Source organism: Pseudorca crassidens, chromosome 5, assembly GCF_039906515.1.
Source record: "Pseudorca crassidens isolate mPseCra1 chromosome 5, mPseCra1.hap1, whole genome shotgun sequence".
Classification (NCBI taxonomy): Eukaryota; Metazoa; Chordata; class Mammalia; order Artiodactyla; family Delphinidae; genus Pseudorca; species Pseudorca crassidens.
The window spans coordinates 43,041,965-43,064,633 of NC_090300.1; the positions used below are offsets into that span (position 1 = coordinate 43,041,965).

Genomic DNA, 22,669 nt, shown 5'->3' on the forward strand with positions numbered 1-22,669 from the left:
ATTAAGGCCCCCTACACAACATTTCTTTCTTAATTTATTTAAGAAATTAAGCTTTAATTTCTTCCCATCTTTTCTAACTTCACACCTCCATAAACCTACCCCATCTTTTGGAAAAGAGAGAAAGAAAAGAAACACTTGACCTGGTGCCTCCTCCCTTTAGCAAGCTTCCTGCATCATTCCTTCCTTCCAGTTCCAAATCTCTAAAACCTCATCTCACTAACCATTCTCTCCGTCCCACCAACTGTCTCCTTCACTTCTTGGTGATAATGTTCAAATCTACATTTTTAGTCTTGATCTTGAAGTTTAATGGACAATCCATGTAGATATCTTGCCACCCCTTCAAACTCAATTTGATAAAAATTTAACCAAATCTCATTCCCTGCTACTAACTTCCCCATTACTGTAACTGCTGCTGAGCTTGAAACTGCTTTGTCACACTGCCAGTCAGTAGCCAATTTTTTTTTGCAATTTGGCATGATGATGCACCTTGCATTCTCCCATCCTTTTCATTTCCACCACTCAGCCCTTCATTACCACATAATTGTGCCTACTAAATGATCTGTTTATCTCTAGCTTTCCCCCAGATTCCAGGTTATATTTGGCCACCAGATTAATCTTTTTAAAATACCACCTAGCTGATTTGACTCCCCTACTACTTGAAAACTTCACTGGCATCCCACTGTCAAGAAAACAAAATTTAAATACCTTAACCTTGCATACTTAAAGTAGTTGAAAGTTCTTTACAGTCTGGTTTTAACCTTAATTTTCATGAATTCTCTCTTCTAGGCCAGTTGACCACTAATGTTCCCTTACATAATTTCTCGCCTCTCCCACCCCAATCCCCCCTTCCACCCCCAAATCTTCCCTATCCAATATGATCCAGCTCTCATCTACCCTCACCCATGAGCCTTTTCCAGATTAGGTTTTACCAGTCAAAAGGCCTCCCTTCTTTTATATTCATAGCCCTTATTTTCCCTGTTGTAATAATTTGCCTTGTCATACCTTATATAGATTTCTGAATGTGTTGTCCTTTTCGCATGGTTAGGACTTGTATCATAACTACACTTTAAACTCCTTAAAGGCAGGGACCATCTATCGCTCATGTGTTTCAATAACTATTTGATTGGGTAGTTTGACCAGGAATAGCAAAGAAATAATATTAAGCATCAGCTTTAAAATGAAAAAGGTACCAGTTTCAAGTCTATTAAACATGCCTAGATGCCTAATGATTGCCCTACATATACCTCAGCACCGTATACCTTAACGTCATATTTCAATACCACGAAGTAATATTCTGATGAGAAGGAAAACTACTTCAGTCACACTATAATGTGATATGCTGAGACTAACAGGTGACTTCAGTATATTTGAGGAGTGTAGGTACACAAAAACATCTAAAGACGGAGAAAATGTACAGTAGAATGGGACTATACAAGTCAAGGGCAATAGTCCATATTTAAGAAATTAATAGCCAACAATTACAATTTACTATATTCCAGGCTCTGTGCTAATCCCTTTAGACATATTATCTCATTTAATATTCACAAGAACCCTGTAATATAGATATTACTATCCCATTTTACCAATGAAGAAAGACCAAGGCTCAGAGAGGGCAAACAACTTGCCCAAAGTCACAGAATCTATAAATGGAATAACTGGGTTGAAATCACTAGTGGAGTCCAAAGCCAGAGACTATAACCCTTACATAATCTATGTCACTCAACTACATTATCTATTTGGAGTATACATCAGGTGTATCTCAGTTTGAATTCATTCACCAAATAGTAACCTTTTGTTTTAATTTTATTTCATAACAGCCTAGAAGATATATAGATACACATAGACAGATATTCTGAAAACCCAACAATAACATTTTATGGTGTCTTAAAACTGAGGCCAAAAAAAAAAATCACTGATCTGAAAAAATATGTATCACTGGTTTGAACATGATTTGAGGAAGAGTAAATTACATGTGTTATAATGAAAGATGTCCTAGATGAAGAGACTGGTGAGATGTAATTTCACATCCCAGCATTTACACAGATTACTCTCTTGGCCAAAGCACATGGCCTCTCTGGACCCCTCTTTCTTCATCTATAAAATGAACTAGGTGATCCCTAATTATCCCTTTCAAATTTAAAATTCTGTGATCCAATCAATATTCACAAGTCAGAAGCAATGAGGAATAACAAACATTTTCTGGATATATTTCAAACTCTCAGTAGCATTCTATCTAAAACTCAAGCCCTGATTTGAATTTCCCATTACTGGTATAATTATACTGTTTAATCATGGTTCACACTCAGGAATTCTGAGCCACAGTCATTCGCTACTTATGGGACTTCCTGACTAGACAGTAAGCTCCTTGAAGAAAAGCACTGAGTGTTCTTTAATTCTACATCCTTAGTTCCTACATCCTCAGTGACATACAGTACAAGCTGAATGAATAGTGGGAATTTAGGGATCTATAGAAAATACAGGTAACCACAGTAACTTGTGCTAATTCGGGAAAGGAAGAGCAGCAATAAATAATGTAAAAAATTTTTTTTCCAGAACAAAGAATAATTGCAAAATAGATACAAATTGTGCCTCTCCTTATCTAGTAGTCCTCAAATGTGAGGTGCAGATGATTGGTGATGTGTGAAGCTGCTCCACATCCAATTAACCAAGTGTACCACATCCAGTGAGAATCCAGGAAGTCTGCATCTGGCATCTACTACAAATGTAGCACCGCTCTTTGACAAATCAGCAGTTGAGAGAGCAATAGTTGCCCTTAGTTTAGGTCTATTTTTCTTTCAGAATATCTTAAATCAAATATTCATTATCACACATCAACAAAAATACTAAAATTAGTTGGTGCTGCAACAGATTCAAACGATGCATATTAAATCAAAGAAAAGCAAATGTAAGTTATTGGTATTAGTGAGAGAGCTATTTAAGGTGGCCAGACACAAAATTAGCATATGGAAATAATTCCTACACAGTAGTTAAACGTACTTTAGAAAATATAATGGAAGATAGGATACCATTATCAATAGCAGCCAGTTGTATGTGATAAAGTACCCTAGCATAAAATGTCCAAATAATGAAGATACTCTACAGAGAAAACTTATAAACTCTATTAAAGACAATAAGAGAATATCTTAGTAATTGGAGAAACATACCTAGTTCCCAAAAGGAATGTTCCAATATTTTTAAAGTATAAATTCTCTCTTCAAGTTAATCTATACATTTAATGCGATCCCAATCAAAATCCCAACAATAAAATTTTATGGAACCTGACAAGCTGATTTATTTATTTTATTTTAATATAAAGATAAAAGTCAAGAATATATGAAAAAGAACAATGTGGTGGCATTTGCCCTACTAGATATCAAAATATATTGGGGAGCTATAGTAATTAAAAGAGTATTATATTGATGTGGAAATAGGCATAGTTCAGTGGAATAAAGAGTCTTAAAACAGGTCCATGGATATGTAGAATTTGTTTTATTATAAACAGGGCATTACAAGTACAAAAGGGAGTATAGAGACAAAGGTATTACTTAATAATTACTACTAAGAATTAAAGTATAAAAGAAGAGCTTTTAAATCTTGAGGCAGTAAAGGCCTTCTTACACAATATACAAAATTTACAAATCATAAAAAATATAGTTATGAGTTCCTAAAACTTTTAAGTTTCTGTGCAAAGATGCCATAAACAAAGTTAAGATAAGCAACATTCATCAAAAGACACTATTGAGTAAAGAGGAAGTTAAGAAGTGGAAGATCTTTTCAGTACATACATGTAACAAAGAACTCATATCCAGATTATGTAAATAATTCCTACAAATCTACATTTTAAAAGATCTAACAGAAAAAACAGTCAAGAAATTTAGACCATGTGACTCATGTGAGATATTTCACCTAAGAGAATATTCAAACGGAAAATAAACATGAAAGAGTGTTCAGTCTCATCAGTCATCAGGGAAATGCAAACTAAAACCTCATTGAGATCACTACATATCCACCTCAATGACTGAAATCTGAAAAAAACTGACAATGCCAAGTGTTGGTAAGGATATGGGGCAGGTGAAACTCTTATACATTCCTGGTGTGAATTTAAGATTGATACGATCTCTTTAGCGAAGTGTTAGCTACTAAAATCTAACATATACACGCTCTACAAACATACACTCTCCCCAGTGTATTCCCAACAAAAATGCAATTCACCATAAACTATAAACTATACAGACAGAAGTGAAAAAACTTATTTTGGGGTTTAAGTTCCCCTACTCTTAATCTTTGATTTTGTGATTGGCCCCAAGCCACATTCTGGCACCTAACCTAATTATGTGTATGGAGACAATGGATGGAAAAGGGTATGATGACTGTTGGCATCCTTTTACGAGGTGTCTTCTTCAGATAAAAATGTTATAATAGCCTCATCTGACCATGAAGGAGGGGCTGTTTAATCTGTAGAGCAAGGGAGATTTAGTGGCAGTTGGGAGCTCAGCATACTCCCAACTGTTCTGAAACCTCCCGTATATACCTATTTCAGCTCTCTAACTTTCACTTTTTCTTGATTGACTACTTAACCTTCACATAAAAAACTCAAGGAAGCTATGAATTCAACTGATAGGGTAATTTTGGAGCTCACAGGATCAAACCTTGATTTGATATTGAGCTATATCAGTCCTGGGATTTTAAGAGATAAAAGACTCTTTTAGCCTAATTCTAGTTAATTCCTCCTATTTCAATTCAATGCTTTGTGTCAAAAATTTTGGGACTTAAACTTGTTATTTTTTTCTCTAAGCTGCCCAGCACTCTAGAGCAATGATCCTACTCACAATCTTGAATGCCCTTTCATACTGTCTTATAGCAATAACAAAATGGTTTTCCACATTTTCCCCCATTTAAGATGCATGTTTTCATTGAGGTTAAAAAGAAATTTGTAACCAGGCACAAAGAATAAAGTGGACAAGAATGTTATAATCTGACTATATAATATTTTCTCATTCTTGGTGGATCACTAAAATATAGCAAAAGATTTTTCTCTATGTTAATGTTAAGGTTGTCCAGTTAAACCATTATCTGGTATCCTTTCAACAGACTTCTTAACTAATTAGTGTTTTTTCTCAGAAGAATTCGTATATTATACAGAAAATATTCATAGTTTGAAAGACATTCATATTTTATACAGGATGTACAAATTTGAGACAAGACAATAAAAAAATACACACAATTGTAGCTGCAACGCTATCCTAGCTGCATCATAGTGGTTATGTCGTTCGGTCAGCTGTACATTACACACATAGAATTGGATTTTAATAGTGTAATTTACAGCGGGGGCAAAAGACCCTCAATAGACACTGTCTCTCCTCAATAGACACTTCATTCCAGGGCACCACAAGCAATAATTTAAACAATTTTACATAATAATTATTTTACCTTCCCTTACCAGGGACTGCCAAGTTCAATTTTTTTTCTTTTTTTTTTTTTTTTTTGCGGTACGCGGGCCTCTCACTATTGTGGCCTCTTCCGTTGCGGAGCACAGGCTCCAGATGCACAGGCTCAGCGGCCATGGCTCACGGGCCTAGCCGCTCCGCGGCATGTGGGATCTTCCCGGACCGGGGCACGAACCCGTGTCCCCTGCATCAGCAGGCGGACTCTCAACCACTGCACCACCAGGGAAACCCAAGTTCAAATCTTTGAATACCAGTAGGATTTTTGTTGCCTTTAGCCCCATTCATGATACATAACCAATTCCAGATCCTCCTCATCTCCCTGAAAGTCTTTTGACTCTAACCTACTCTCTTGTTGATTACTAAAACTTCTGGAGTCTTTTTTTTTTTTGGCAATCAACAGAAATCATCTCTGGCTAACATTAAGCAAAAAGAATTTGGGGGAAGGCCATCAGCTATCCCATCCTATCAATGGAAAGCTTGGGACTTACGCAGGAACAAAGGGAGGTTAGACAGCAAAAAACAGGCCAAGCTCCCACCACAGAAACAGTCTGGTGAGGACATGACTACTGGTACTACCAGAGCTGCCATGGATAATTAATCAACTGTCCTCATGGTTTTGCAAGCTTCAGTGATTTAGGCAAGGGCAACCAATTGGCCAGGCCAGGGTGCTTAGATGTTTCAATGATCAAAAAAAAAGACAGGGCTTCCCTGGTGGCGCAGTGGTTGAGGGTCCGCCTGCCGATGCAGGGGACTCGGGTTCGTGCCCTGGTCCGGGAAGATCCCACATGCCGCGGAGCGGCTGGGCCCGTGGGCCATGGCTGCTGAGCCTGCGCGTCCGGAGCCTGTGCTCTGCGGCGGGAGAGGCCACAACGGTGAGAGGCCCGCGTACCGCAAAAAAAAAAAAAAAGACAAATGTCTATTAAATAATCGAACAGAAAAATGATCAAAGGATATGAATAGTTACTTTACAAAAATATAAACAAATGGCCAATTAATATATAAAAACTATTTTACCTCACTATGAAAATGCAAATTATAAGCATAATAAGAAATAATTTGTTATCAAAAAACTGACAGAAAAAATAAAAAACTAGCAATATCCTGTGTTTGTGAGCATGGAGGAAAACTGACACATTCTATAATATACACATTCTATGGTAGTGTTGATTGGTACAGTCTTTTTGATTGGGAATTTTCTATTATCTATCAAAATTTACAATGTGCATATCCTCTGCCCCAGAAATTTGACTTCTAGACATCCAACCTAGGAAAAGGTTCATGTGTCCACAGAGATAGATGTACACAGATGTTCACTGCAGCACTGACTGTAATTATACAATTGGAAACAAATGCCCCAAAGTAAGAGGCAGGTTATATAAATTATGATACATTCCTACACTGGAAGTCTGCAAAGTCATTATAAAGAAATAGATGGATTTGTAAACACTGCTTGAAATCTCTCCTAGGAATACTCTTAAAGAAAAGAAACAAGTTGCAGAAAAAAATTTAAAATCCCGTATATGTAAAATAAAAAATAATGTGTATGCATCTAGGTATGCAGAGAGAAGGGTATAAAAAATGCACACTAAACTTAACAGTTGCTATATATAGGGATCTAAGAGTTGGGGACTTCCAAGACACAGGGCTTCTACAGTTTGTTCTGTGAGCTTACATACTATATGAACTTTTCTAACAAAAATGTATCCATCTTTCACTTCTATATTAAGTAGGGTGCATGAGGTGGTAGGTGAAGCTGAAAAAAGGAGACTAGGTTCCAGTAGTAGAGGTGCAAGCCTGGAAGTTCAGTCTTTCCCTGGAACTGTATTGATCAGACAGAACACAGACTTCATAATTAGTTGGAACCTGAGTTCAAATCTTTACTCCATCACTTCCAGTGTGTGTCATTGGAAAAATTACTTAGCCTCTCTGAGCTTCAGTTTCCCTGGTTATAAAATGATAATAATGGTAGTATCTTTCACAAGAGTGGTTGTGAGAATTAAATAAAATAACTAAAATGATCATGGCTGTGCCCACCCCACTGCCTGATAGTGAATGGTGAACATCTCCTGCTTTTTTTTTTTAATAAAATGAGGGAGGTATAAAGCATCACCCTCTCTTATGACAATATCCTCTATTCAAGAATCCCACTATATAAGAAACAATTTACGTACAGAATTGTTGTTGTTATGTCCTTAGTTTTCAATTCACCCTAAGGAGAGATTATAAGCATGATTCCCACTTTGTCAGATGGAGGAACTAAGTCCCAAAAGACCAAATGCTGGCAGAAGTCCTCAGCCCCACAGCTAAAGAGAGAATGCCCAACTCCTGCACCAGCTTTGGGCTCCCAGAGCCCACCACCCCTTTTCTAATCAGATCTTAATATGTGCTGCTTCCAAACATGTAGCAGAAGAGAAGCCTAAGCATTTGTTTGAAGTATTTCCACACAGAAAATCACATGTAGCTTTGGGTTTTACACTTAAAAGCCTCTTTTTTCTTTTTTTTAAGAGTCCAAAATCTGATCAATAGCAGAGAAGCTGTAATACTGATCCCTTTCACCAGAGAAATTTACAACCTAATAGGGCTTTAGAGCCAAGATTTTCGCAGCAATGAAAATGATGCGGCCAGAGGGAGGGGGGTAAAGGAAGACGTGGGCGATAACATCCTTGGGCTATCTCTAAGCTCCATTACACTATCCCAAAGAAATATAATAGGATTTGAGGCCCAATTATTACTTCCTCCATCTAACCCCCTTCATTTAACATATCATTAGTATTTTTAGACAAGTCCCTCGGGGCTCTCACACTTTCGTAGGTGAGTCAGACAGCAAGAGCCTTGGCAGCTATCCAAGGAAACCGATTCCCCCTTTCAGTGCTCCTTTCGGGTTACCTGCTATAATGCAATTATCATGTACTGAAGCAATTTTCGGGAAAATGACTTGACAAGAAGAGCTTTGTCATTTTGTAAACAAGAACAAACGTTGTAATTTGATCTAAATTACACAATGCTCTGAGAGGTTATTTTTATTTCTTTGTTTGTTAATGCAATTATTTAGCTTCCCTATTTTAGCCTTGACCTTGCAGGAAGAGGGTATTTTCCAGTCAGCATAATGCTTTATCTTTGAAAGCTACAATCAATAAGGATAATTAATGATGCCGGCTGCAATGATAGCCTCAGCAATCATTATCCCACATTAATCCCTGCAGTCAGACTGGGGTCAAGGCCATCTAAATCATTCACCTAGGGGTGGAGAAATTCAAATCATTTACCCATTTAAATCCTTGCAAACAAATCCCACTTTATTTTCAAAGCAGTTTGAGTGCTGACCGGGTTTGTTTTGTGTATTCTCACTAGGCACTTTTTTTTCTTAAGGACCGAATATATACTTTATATTAACATTGCAATTTTGTTGTTTGTGTTTTGATAAATTAATGTTAAAACAAGCAGCACATGAACCATCGCTGTGCCTGGACGTACATGGCCCATTTAGCATTTCACACACCATCCCTGGTTTTAAAGGAGGAAGGGGGGAGGAAGAAAAGAGGATGGAGGCAGAATGAGAGTCAGTGGCCTCAGGCTGGCAGAGACCTGGGGAAGAAGGTAGAAAACTACCAGCTGGAGAATCTTCCAGATGGAACCGCAGGCTTACTCAGCATTATCAAAAGGGCTGTTGGACGCGGAACTTCACTCTGGATCTTGCAAAACAGCCTCTGCATAGGTCTGTGTCTCCCTCATTTTGACCTTTCTTTCCCTGCCTTTCCAGAAGGTTGGATGACTTGATGTATGCTTCTAATTGTCTGCTATAGATCACACTGTGTTATAAAGAATTCCACTGGGCTCCAAAATATTTTTCAATGATTTCATTTTAATTAGTGTTTTGCTATAAATCATATTCTTCGTCTGCAGGCACTGGAGATGATATCAAATTGACGTCTGGTCTCTCTCCCTCTCTCCCTCCCTCTGCCCCACCCCCTAACCCTCTCTCTCTTTCCAGAAATGAATTAGCACATAAGAGAAGTCTGGAGTGCACTGGGTCTCAATAAATATTTGTTGATATTCTATAGCCAAGTTTACCTCAATCCTCTTTTTTTTCAAGTCTTGTAACATATGGGAAGGAATGATAGCAGTTAAGTGAACTTTCCTGGCACAGTAATTAGGGATTGGGATATTTATGGGTGTTTGGGGAAGATGGAGGACTTAGAGATAGCTGCTAGAAACATACTAAGAGATCCTGTAAAACACTCAGCCAGAGTCCCTCTGTCCTCTCACCGTGAGAAATTCTCTGCAAAGACTGTGTTGAAAACTGCCGAGAATTTATCATCTGTAGCTTTTTCATTATGAATAGTGACTGCTAAAGAGAAAGCACTTAACGTGTCTGAGCATAGTGATTATATTCACGATAAGGAACCTTTCTAATGAGATTTTATCACTATTTCACCATCTCCCAAATGTAGATCCTTGTCTCATCCTGGCAAAAGAAAAACAGAAGATATTTTTTGGGTCTTGGAATAGATCTGAGTGGCGGGAAAAAGTGAGTATAACTGAATTAAGAAGGGGAAAGTGAGCTCTGTGTTTTAACATAGGAAAGCATATGCCATTCTAGGTTGGACTGTGGGATTTCCAGCTCCCAGCTGTCTTTCTAGCTTGTGATCTTTAATGAAAAGCCCAGTTTTTGCAGATACTGGCTTCTCCGACCTTCACTCTGCCCTATCTGGCCTCTCACCTTGCAGTCCAAGAAGCATATTTTGTTGAGTATCTACAAGCAGGGCTGGCTACATAATTTGCAGGCCCTGTGCAAAATGGACATATGGGACCTTGTCCAGGACAACGAAGTCAATCTCCCCTTCCTGTGGGCCAGCCACCTCAATCCACAGTGGATGGACACCCCTCCCACCAAGGGACAGCAACCTGGGCCCTGGATGCACTAAGGATCCAGGGAGGATTAGTAGTAGGATCTCAAGAGGCCCCTACTGAGCCACTCACCCAATGCACCATGGAGCTGCCAGCCTGGGGAAGGGATGGCCACTACCCTGCCCCACAGAGATACCATGGGACACACAGCCAACCCTCCCCACACCCACACCCAGGCCCCCAATGGGGCTCAGAGTGACAGCGAAACGTGAGCATTCCCCCATCTTAGCAACGTGACCTGGTCATCATTCCCCAGGGGAAGGGGGCAGCAGGCTTGGAGCAGGTAGGGAAGGGGAGGCTAGGTGAGGCAGGGTACCAGAGGGCAGGAATAGGCAACTAAGAAGCCAACCTGAAGAGGCAGGGAGGCAACGTGAGCTCCAAACCCCCGACACACTCTCCATTGTCCATTGCCCTTCATTTACACAAACTCAAGGACAAATTACAAATCCAATGATAAAATTGTTAAGAATTTCAAGACAGTGATTGCAGAGCCTTAAACCTCAAGCACAGGACCTTTCTGAGCAAAGGGTCCTATTCAACTGTGTTGGTCACTCACCCATGTAGCCAGCCTTCCTGTCATGTAGCTGGGGGAGACCCATAGAAGAAAAAGACTCAACTCCCTGGCTTCTGGGAGATCGTTGTCTAGTAGAGGACACAGGCAGGTAGAAACAAAAACCAGGCTAAATCACAGTGTGAGTGTGGTTCATTGAGCACCTAGTATGTACCAGGCATCGCCCTGAACAACTTACTGTATCATCAACATTATCCTCACAATGACCCCATGAGGTAGTATTATTATTACCCCTGGTTTTTAAATAATGAAACTGAGGCTTAAAAAGTTAAGTAACTTCATCAAGTTCATAGAGCTAAAAGGAGGCAGAGCCACGATTTGAATGCAAAATAGATGCTCCTAAGTATGGTACCCTGCTGCTTCCCTCGTCAGGGAGATTTGTGCAAAGTATTCTATGAAGAGTCCAAAGGTCATGAGTATTGCCTTACAGGAGTTGAGAAAGGCACTACAGATTACAATTACCCATGACCTTGAGTAATTTACTTATCCTCCACGAGTCTTGGTTTCATGGTATGTAGCAGGGATAAAAATTTTACCCATAAAAGCATATTAGGAGTATAAAATGACGTAACAAAGAAATATGTGAGTGGAATAGTTCACATGGCGGTGTCAAGAAATGTCAGTTCCCTTTACCTGTTCCGTCTTCAGGGTTCTCATGGTGTGAGGGGTGTGAGGTGGGTTCCAAACGGGCTTCCTAGCTCCACCTTTCCTTGACCCTGAAACCTTCCTGCATTCCCCTCTTTGACACACCTTCTGTGCCCTGCACTGTGCTGTGTCCTGGAGACATAAAGGCGCGCATTATCCTTGCCTCCAAGCAGTTTATTACTCCAGTAAGGAAGCACTTTGATAGCAATTATTTATCAACAGTAGCAGGAGAATGAGTTGCCCAACAGTAGCCTTTATGTGAGGAATGCCTGGGCAAGGTTCCCTGTCTCCAAACGTCTCCCTTAACCCCAGAAAATTCTCTAAAGAGCAATGTTTTGGAGTTTGAATTATTGAATGGGAGAGAAAATATATTAAGCTATTCTTGGCTAATGCTTTGAAGAGCTTAGTTAACCATGAGGTAAGAGCTGTAGGGAACGAAGAGTACAGGGATAGAGGCCGAGAATAATGGCATAGGTGAGAAGGCATCAGAGAGAAGATGAAGTATACCGAACATCAGACTCCACATCTATAATGTTTGTGCTGGGGTGGACTCCCCTCTCCTCAATACTCGCCTAACCAACCTATGTGGGCCAAATTCTAGAACACAACTCTGGGTTCTAGAAGCTTCCTCAAGAGGGAAGGGTTGACTGTATGGCACACCCTAGTTTCCTAGATTTTCCATGATAACTATTTTTTAACAAGCTCCATAACCTAAGTGATTTTAGTTTCCAGCTTTATCTGGGCTTTTACAGACTCCAATAAATCCCAAATAAAACCGAGAGGCTGAGCACATAATTTTCTTTGCTCTTTCATGAAAAAAAAAATTAGTCTAGAGGCTTTTGATTTTTTTCTTTACAATTATACCCTCTCCTCCTACTAAGATTTATTAGTTTGGAATGTAAGAATGGTTGTGGTAAAAGATGGAAATTGCTGGGATTTTCTTGTCTTAAGAAGTTCAGAGGAGATGCTCAGGAATGAGTCTCCTTATCAAAAAGTGAGCAGTGATGACCAAATCAAATTAGTCCAGGAGCTGCATCCAAATCCACATGTCCATTCCTTTCTCGTGTTTGCTATTTGAGGAAGACAATGTCTTGACGTCTCTCTGTGAGAAGTAAAAAGACCTCCCTCACACTGTTCTGTCCCAAATATGAGATCTGGGATTTTGCCAGCCTCTCAATCACTTCCTGATGACTCTCAATGCTGAACTGGCATTTCTTTGGCCTTGAGAAGGGATCAGAGAGAGGATTGGCTGCTTTCCAAAAGCGATGTAGGAGCAGAGGAAGGGGGAAGGGAGGATGCTCCCCTTGGCATTGAATTTTTAAGAACAGTGGATCCTCTCGGAGGCATTTTGGGCTCCTCCCCTAATTCTCTCAGGAGCATGGTCTGTCTGTGAGGGGTAGCTCTGCCCATCCTGATGACAGAAATGGAGCGGGGAGCTGGTTTGGGAAAAGAGGGAGAAGTCTGTTGTAAGCATATTAAGTAAACCGTGTATGTTAGTATGATAGGACATGATCATGGAAATGGCTTATGGCAAGTGATGAGATATCTGAGATTGGAGTCCAGGAGTTTGGTCAAGATTAGGAGATATTGATCTTGAGGGTCACCTACAGGGAGCTGAGGACTGAAGTGATGTGGTTTGCTCGGGGTGAAGATGGTCAGAAAGACATGCAGGCGTGACCCTCGGCCTGGTAGAGGCATCTGTTACAGATGTTTCCTATTTATGACCACCCTCAACAAGAGTCCTTATCCCTGACCACTCAATTTCTGCCTCCTAACCAAGCACGCTAACACCATTAGAATCACCTGGGAGCTTTTTGTGACGCTACCAGTGCCTAAGTCCCACCCCCAGATATTCTGACTTACTTTGTCTAGGGTTCAAGCATTTGGAATTCTCCAAAACTCCCTGTGTGGTGACAGTATTGAGGTTTTGTTTTTAAAGTGAAATCCTTGTCTTTTAGAGATTCAAAATGAAATATTTACAAACGAAATGTTATTATGTCCGGGATTTACTTCAGAATAATGAGGCAGGTGCAGGGAGTGGTAAGGTGTAGAAGAAACAAGATTGGCCATGAGTTGATAACAGTTGAAGTTGAGTGATGAGAACATGGGGGTCCATTGTGTTTTACTTTCTATTTTCACTAAGGTTTGAAAGTCTACATAATAAAAAGTTAAAAATAAATTAATATAAAGTCTTTCTAGGCAATTTCACACTACGCCATGTTGAAGACCCCTGGGACACAGGTTCTTTGTAAGTACAGCCCTTCCCCTGAATCCTCAGTGCCATCAGCGATGGCTGTCAGACTTCCATGAAGATCCCATCCCAGGCTGAGAGCTTTCTTGCTTCTTCTAACTCTTCTAACCTAAAGCTAAGGGCTCTAATAGCAATCTGCACTCTCATCTTAAACTCCCCAACAATAAAATTGACAGTTCCAGGAGAACTGCTCATGGAGATGGTAGAATAACCACAGCAATTATGGTGTGTTTCTTAATCCCTGATTACAGATAATGGAGACAGCATGCCTGGTGCATGTACTCTAAATCCTTTGATTGAAAAATAAGCACTTCCTAAAATTGTTCTACTTTAGACACATGCTTCCAAAAGAGATACATTGGGATTCTCCTTCCCAATTCACCCATATTAGGTAAGAGAAGAGGAGGCAACTCACAAACAACTGAAATTCTAATAAATTTCATTCACTTTTATAAATCAGTTCCACTTTTCCCACAAAGCTTTCCTTAGAACAGCATTTTCAAACAGCAAATTAAGCTCCTTCAAACGAACAGGAACAGTTGGTGGGTCAGGAGCGGTGACTTTAAAAAAAAAAAAAAAAAGAAACAGAACTGAATAGAAAATATCACAGTGCCTCACATGTGCTGGTGGTAAGTATTGTTTTTGTGAACATTAGTTTCAGTAATTATGTATATGTACATATGTATGTGTGTTTAATTGGTCATGATGTAAAATGGTCAAAATCATTTTAAATCAACTTTCTTTGAACTTCACGTTTTACTCTCAGTTCCAAAGCAAACCTCTTTTCCCTTCAGCTGAGGGTGAACTGGGAAGGTCTGGAGCTCAGGGCAAGCCACGAGAATTCAGGAGTGAAGAATTCAGGAGTCTGAAAGATGAATGAGATCAAGACCTAGGAACAGGCAGTCAGGGGAGGGAAAACAAGCAGCAGAGCTGGATCCAGCAAGCAGAGTAGGTCAAATTGGGCACTGAGGATGCCCAGCAAATCCAGGTGCAAGACTAGATAGCACGGCTCTGGAATCCCTACACTGCAGGGACCTCAAGAATGAGCATCTCATTGGGAGGGGTATTAGGGCTTAAAGCTGTATTTACATGGCAAACTGGGATTATATCTTTTTGGGGTAGGTCTAGTGGATTCTGATGGAAATTATGGGGAAACTAAAACCCCTCAACCCATGCCACCAAGTCAACCCCTTGACATAACCAATAGAGATAAGGTTGCAGAAGTCAGTCGAAAGCGGATTCTGAGACTGGGACCCCCAAGGAATTCTTTTTTTTTTTTTAACATCTTTATTGGAGTATAATTGCTTTACAATGTTGTGTTAGTTTCTGCTGTATAACAAAGTGAATCAGCTATACGTATACATATATCCCCATATCCCCTCCCTCTTGCACCTCCCTCCCACCCTCCCTATCCCACCCCTCTGGGTGGTCACAAAGCACAGAGCTGATCTCCCTGTGCTATGTGGCTGCTTCCCACTAGCTATCTATTTTACATTTGGTAGTGTATACATGTCCATGCCACTCTCTCACTTTGTCCCAGCTTACCCTTCCCCCTCCCCGTGTCCTCAAGTCCATTCTCTATGTCTGCGTCTTTATTCCTGTCCCGCCCCTAGGTTCTTCAGAACCTTTTTTTTTTTTTTAAGATTCAATATATAGCCCTGTTGCTTCTCCAGCTGCCTTTAGGTGCAGGAGGACCAGCGCCCACCCACCAGCAGGGGGCCTTCCAGCCTCTGAGGAGGCCTGCTGGTGAGACCCACAAGGGGTGTCTGGGTGAGACTTCACAGCCATCCGAAACAGACCAATAACAAAGGAGGGGAGGGGTGGAAATGGATTCAAGAGGTATTACAAAGGTGGAATTGACTGATTTTCTTAATTTGCTGGAAGTTAGGGGTGGTGAGACAGAGTGAGCACTCAGTCTGCTGGGCTGGCAATCCGAAGTCTGAGTTACTGGGTGGTCTCCATTTGGGCAGGCTGTGTCCCCAGGTCACAGGGTTACACTGAGTTGCTCACCCTGGGACAGCCTGAGTAAGTCTATTAGAAACAACTCGGGAAGACATAATGGGATTGGAGGTCTCCACTGTGAGGGTCAAAGAACTAGAGCAGGGCATTTGCTTCACAATAATCAAAGACTATTAGGACAGTCACGCTGCATAATTATAATAATAACTGAACCAGCACTTGACCACATGAGAGAAGGTCTGTAAATACACTCAGCCCCACACAGTTCCTAAGAGAGGTTCTGTCAATGCTAGTTCCATTTTACACTGTACAAAGTGTTTTCCCAAACATGGACATCATCCCATTTAAGGGAGATAAAGGATGGTGTTAACTCCATTTTAGAGACTATGAAACTAAGGTTTTATCCAATTAAATGATTTTCACAAACCTAGTAAGGAGGGTTTTGGCTTATAACTTAAGTCTTCTACTGCTTCACCTTACAGAAAACCAGCACAGGGAATTTGCTCCAACACTCAGGACCAAGAGGATCAGTTCCAGAAAAATAGGAACGAATCAGAGCAGATAAATTCAAGTAAGCGGCTCCAGGTAAGTGGATAAGTAAATAGGGGATTATTTAAACACCGAGACATTGATTATCAGCTGACAATAAACTTGAGGGCAAGAAGACCCTGAAAAGGGACAATCTAAGGTGAAAACAACCTGGTAAATATAATTAAATTTTTTTTTTAAAGAGCATATCTTTTGAACTCAGGAATGTTTTATATATATAGAACATATATAAGTATATATATATATATATATATATACACACACACATATAATTTATATCAATATAACATTTCATTTATATATATTTGGTATTGCATTATTCCCTGTTTACTATTTAAATTGTTTTTAATAAAAGTGAAATTAAATAATTTTTATTCCATTACTACATATACAGGAGTCCCTCCTTCTCTGAGGTTAATTGGTACCTGAAAAATTTTTAAGTCCTCTTAAAATAAGGACATAATAAGTAGTGGAGAACAAAAGCTTCTACTATAATTTAACCTGAAAAAGAAATGAAATTAAAATTATGAAAATAAGTTTTATGCTCTATTTAACCAAGTGTAGCTGTAGATCATAATGGCAACTAGCTGCTAACTCTAAGAAGGAACAAAGAATATATCAAGTATTTTTTGGTTTGTTTGTATTTCATATAACTTTTTCAGTCAAGTAAGAGCAAAATAACAGCAACCTTCTCTTTATACATGCCCAGAAGATCCTAGGAAAGGTCATTTTCACAAATAAGCCCAAGAGCTTCAGAGATTTTTCCAAGAAAAAAATCGAGAGTTCAGTCATGCTCCTTTTAATGTCTGCGGTGCAGCCAATCCTCTTGATTTTTAAATTTTTAACCCTGACCGATCCTCATTTGTCAATGCCTTTACATGTGATTGAGGTAGCTCAGCATCACTTTTCTCAATTTCATGAAATCTTGCACATTTCCCCCTGCCATCAATTTCCCTTGTGTTTGTATTTTGTCGTCAGATGTTTGCCACCTCAGAAACCCAGCAGGAGCCAGCAGACAAGCACACTGATGTTAGTGGGACCGCATTTTATAGGGGGTCACTCTTTATGTTTTATGATACAATAACTTTCACTCGGAAACTAAGGAAACAGATACTGAACACTCAGACCGTGAAAATCTCCTGTAATGGCTTCTTCTTGCATCTGCACGGTAAGTGTGGAATGGTACAGCTCATGTCTGAAGAATCTAAGTTATCTATGCCCAAAGGCTGTCCCTTCCCACCACCAACCCTTTCCAGTCAGAACTCATCACCCGGGAACAGCACCACAGGTAAAGACATTAGGGCTGTGCTCAATAACCCCAGTAAGGAAATCCCTACCTCCCCAAATCATGAGAAAAACATCACAGTCACAGTGCCGACCTGAACTCTTGACACCAGTCTCCATCCTAGGACAGCAGCATTATTCCAAAAGCCTGCTCTGGCTGCCATTCCTCCTAGTGCTGTCCCTTGGAGTCACAAAAACCTGGCTTCTCTTAGCAGCTGAGCAAAGAGTAAAGATGGTAGCTCATTGGAATTAGCAGATCAGAGGAAGAGAAACCGCTAGTCCCATCTGCTATGATCCATAAATAGAGACAGTTTTACATATGTGTCTATGGAAGGCAGTTTAGTGGAAAGGAATGTACATCTTCAGATAAGGCCAACTGCATTAGCAATGCTGCTGGTATTCTCGACAACCAGAGATGTCAGTAGAATTAGAATTCCAGGCTTGAGATCAGGAAGCAATTACTGGATAAGGGTCTTCCTTTTGGCCACCACATCAACAACAGTCTCTCCTGTGACTTTTTTTTACTCAAGGAAAGATTCTGGTTGAATGAGTCATCTTCTTTCCAGGCCAAGAAATAAAATTTCTGAAATCCTTAGGGTAATATTTTGGAGAAGCGGTTCAAAACTGAAAACTTGTGATTCATTCTGGCCAATCACTTTCTCTGCAAGCCTCACTGAGACCAAGTTTTCCACTTGATAAATATGGTGAAGACTTAAAATAGACAGTGCTCTGGAGGTAATGAAATCTCTCACATTCGTATATGGTGTTTCTAGTTGATTCCAAAAATGGCAAGGATGTAAAAGCTTGTTTCCAGGACACATAGATTCGGGGAGGAGCCTGCCCAACGTTGAATATATATAAACTAAGTTTTTGTCCCCAGCTCCTGGGCAACTTTATCATGGCAAGATCAAAGTAATATCTATTGATGGTGAACAGGAGTGATGCAAGTTCCAAGCAGGCTATGTACAGGCAACTTAGGACATATTGCTTGAAGTAAAAGTACATAAATAAGAATCCATGTGAAAAGAATGAGAATGGCTACCTTCGGAAATAGGCCATTTACACTAAGTGGAAATCCACTAATCACATGCCCAATCTACCTGCGGAGAGCCTGGGAAATATAAGTAAGCACATGGAATATTTGATCATCGTTTACTAAATCTGCTACGGTCCACCCTTCTCATCACCAAGTATTTCTTTGTTTCCTTCTTCCCACACAGAATACACTTAACTCCTCCACAAAGGAGACAAGCCAAAGTTCCATCCAGCCGCTGCATTCAGCTCAAAGTTCATCTTTCTGGGTGATGTCCAGTTGTCTCTCCAACAGATTCAGTTACATGTGACTTTTCAACCTCTGGAGTCCTGATTTTACAAAAGACAAATTATCTATTCCCTCTCCACATATACTCATGTGCACACACACCCACCCACTAAGGTATGTATAAATACTTCCATTTGGAAAGAGAAGAAGGGGGGAAACACAGCAGCCACTGAGCTGTTTCAATTCTGGAATCCAGCCCAGCAGACTGGGAAGACCTCCTACCCTAGGGATGGGAGGTTCCTTGGTTAAGCTATGATTAGCGCTCTCTGAGAAGAAGCTCCATTTTTCATTGTTCTCTATGGCTCTTAGATTCGTCCTCTAGAAGATTCTTTTCCCTTATTCTCTGGCCACATCTGAAGTAAGCTTTGAGGAATTTGGACTCCTGAGGGGCTATTCAGCTTTCTCCACTTGCTTCCTACTCATTGACTATTAGAGGTCCCAGGGTTGTTTTAAGTTCTAAATATTCAGATACCGTTTTATGGTTGCTTTAGTTACGTAGTTGCCTAAAAACTCTCTTTGCTCTTCACTTCATTGGACAATAGGCACACTCAAAGGACTTTTCCACATGTGGTTCTCAGATCTGTTTTATTTCTTTGCTTCCTTACCTCCATGCCTCCTTCTCTCACCCTTCATGGTGGCTACTGACATCAGGCTATTGGGCGTGGATGGGAAAACCACGTCTTGAACAATGTTTTCCTTGAGGCGTATGAATCAACTGAGAGGCTTCCCCCGCGCCCACCCCCAGCCACCTCAAAGTCTTGTTAAATACCACTGCTTACCGTCGGGTTCTAGAAACGGTCAACTCTTCCAAATTTCTAGGCCCCGAATTTTGAACTCTGTACCTCTTCTCTTCTGCTTTATAAACTGATTACTTCTCTCCTTAGGGTATCTCTTTCTTGTATTGTCTTGCCAAACACAGCCAATAATACCACCCAACACTAAAGTCCTGTTTTTCTCTCTCTCTGATAGCACTACAAGTTTATTAGGTAAGTGATCTGCCTGCCTCGTTATTAGAAGCAATAGTTTACTTGAATATTTTGCCATGACGTATCAGGGATCATCATGTTTCCAGCTTTAATGTTAGTTTCCGCCCAGCTCATCCCCGATGACTAAGACGATGCCGTACATTTTAGGTTTTTCTAATGGCAGCACCCCACTGCAAGACAAGAAGTTCTATAATGGCACACGTTGCCACAACAGACCAAACCCCGCATCTCAGTGACTCAGCTCAACAAAAACTCATTACCTGCTCACATGAAGTCTTGTACAAAACAGCAGGAGCTCCCTTCCATTTAGTGACTGAGGAAGCTTCCTCTATCTGTGTCACTAGAGCCTGATCAACCTTGGGCCAGCCTATAAAATTTAAGTACTGAAGTTGTCAAGGGACTGGCCAGTCCCCTGACACGTGGTGAGACAATCAAGGGACAGAAGCCCAGCCTCAATGGACATAGGCACCTTCTGTCTCTTCATGCCACCTTTGTGGGGACAGCATACACTTTGTACCTACATCTTTTTAAAATATTGGTTTGTCACGGAGCACCGAGCTGAGCTCTCTGTGCTATACAGCAGGTTCCCACTAGCTATTTTACACATGATCGTGGGTGGGGAGGGGGGGAGGGAGGTCCAAGAGGGAGGGGACATAGGTATACATACAGCTGATTCATTTCATTGTACAGCAGAAACTAACACGACACTGTAAAACAATTTTACTCCAATAAAAAAAAAATTAGGGCTTCCCTGGTGGCGCAGTGGTTGGTAGTGGGACACGGGTTCGTGCCCTGGTCCGGGAAGATCCCACATACAGCGGAGCGGATGGGCCCGTGAGCCCTGGCCGCTGAGCCTGCGCGTCCGGAGCCTGTGCTCCGCAACAGGAGAGGCCACAACAGTGAGAGGCCCGTGTACCGCAAAAAAAAAAAAAAAAAAAAAAAATTATACCTCAAAAAAAATATTGGTTTGTAAGTTTTTGTGGGTCCTAGTTAGAGTGACCAACTACCTTCGTTTACTCGGGACTTAGAGGGTTCCCAGGACACGGGACCTTTAGTGCTAAAACTAGGAGAGTCCCAGGTAAATTGGGACAGGTTGGTCACCCTAGTCATTGTTCTCTTAAAAAAGCAGATAAAAACAAAAAGGTACCCATGTCTAAAGAAACTGCCTTGGAAATCATCATCTGCATCCTCCTACCACTATGAACTCACATGACCTACTTTCCAAAAGAAGATACAAGCTCCTGGACAAATAGCCTGGCCCACATTTTTGTGTGACTCTGATTAAGTAAGAAACTTTTGTTGTGCTCTTTTAAAATTTAAGATGTGTGCAGACCCATCCCCCAACACAAAGTATGTAGATGAGGTCATAACAGGATTCAAAGAGGGAAATATTTAACAGGACATCCACAGGCAAAGCTTCTCACCCCCAAAAGAGAGCAAGGTCACGATCTCTGCATTCAGCAAGAGTTCATTGTGAGCCTGAAGAAAGACTTGCTTAGGGCCTTGGAGTTATGATGAAGTAGGTCAATTTTTAAAATAAACGTTCATTATATTTTACTCTTTGAAGAAAAATGCTGCTTGGCCTTAAACAAATTAAGAGTGTTCAGGCTTTTTATTTGGGGCATTTTTTTTAGTTGAATATTATTAAAAATAATTACAGGCTGTGGATTTAATCTAAAACACAATCAGCACCCCCAAAGTCCCCTACAGTGAGTTAAAGCATCCTCCTTCGCAAAATTCAAAATTAAGTGGAAATTCAGATTAGTTTTGATTTATAACCACATTATGAACTATTTAATATTTTCAAGAAGTCATTCCGTGTGCCCATATTAAATTAATTTACAACAGAACATTATATAATTTATATATGCATACATATAATAAATTATAGCCCAACTATATAATTCTACATGTATAATTAATTACATTAACCATCTACATTTTAAGCCTACAATTAGATAACCCTAAAAGACAGCGCCGTTAGCATTTTTTAATAAATACTTGTGTTTGGAGCTGTTTAGCAGAGCACCTGATAGCTGATAGAGCAGTGTTAACATCTGTTCCATTATTTCCAGAGGACGTTGGTTGAACGCAATACTATTCACATAAAATATGCATTTGTTCTAGACTGTCAAGTACCTCTATTATTTTATTAAAAAGTCAAAAAGGAATATAATCAGACTTCATAATTTATGTGTGACATTTTCATTACAGAAAACTTTATGCAAAATTGAATTCCAAAATTTAATTTCCTGTGATGTTTAAATTACTTACTATCTGGCTCCTCTCCAAACATCGCGATCATTGAAGGCCCCATATGAATTCTATTAAGGATACATTTTGCTGCTGCCAGAATATCCAGGGCAGTTTTCTAAGGAACTCTAAGAATATGCTTCTTAAATATATTTTGTGCCAGTTTAAATAGTTTTTCTCACACAGGAAAGAAAAGCAGGAACTTTTCTTTCTTTCTTTTTTTTTAAACCACAGACAGATTTTCTCTGCTTCTCTCCTTCCCACCTTGCCTGTGACCTCTTATTCCCGATACTTTAACCCAAAAGAAGCCAGGCTGGTCCAGCCCTGTCAGTTAGGGCTCACCACATTACAGGACAATAACCAGGTTCCCTCTGGCTTTCTTTTTTTTCAGGCAGTCCGATAAAGAGGCTTTGTCCGGGGTACAGCCCACGGTGAGGACGTCTGACCCTCTCTCTTGTCACCCACCTTATGGGACAGTGGGTACCTCCTCCCCCC

At 40.3% G+C, this 22,669-nt stretch overlaps 1 long non-coding RNA gene across 1 annotated transcript in view; it reads right to left on the reverse strand.

The window, feature by feature from the left end:
* Window positions 1-18,091, reverse strand: part of LOC137224419 (uncharacterized) — a 36,682-nt gene extending 18,591 nt beyond the window's left edge. The window contains exon 1 of the long non-coding RNA XR_010943337.1: window positions 17,710-18,091. This is a non-coding gene — a long non-coding RNA (uncharacterized lncRNA). The remainder of the gene's footprint in view (window positions 1-17,709) is intronic.
* Between the last annotated feature and the right edge of the window lie 4,578 nt (window positions 18,092-22,669).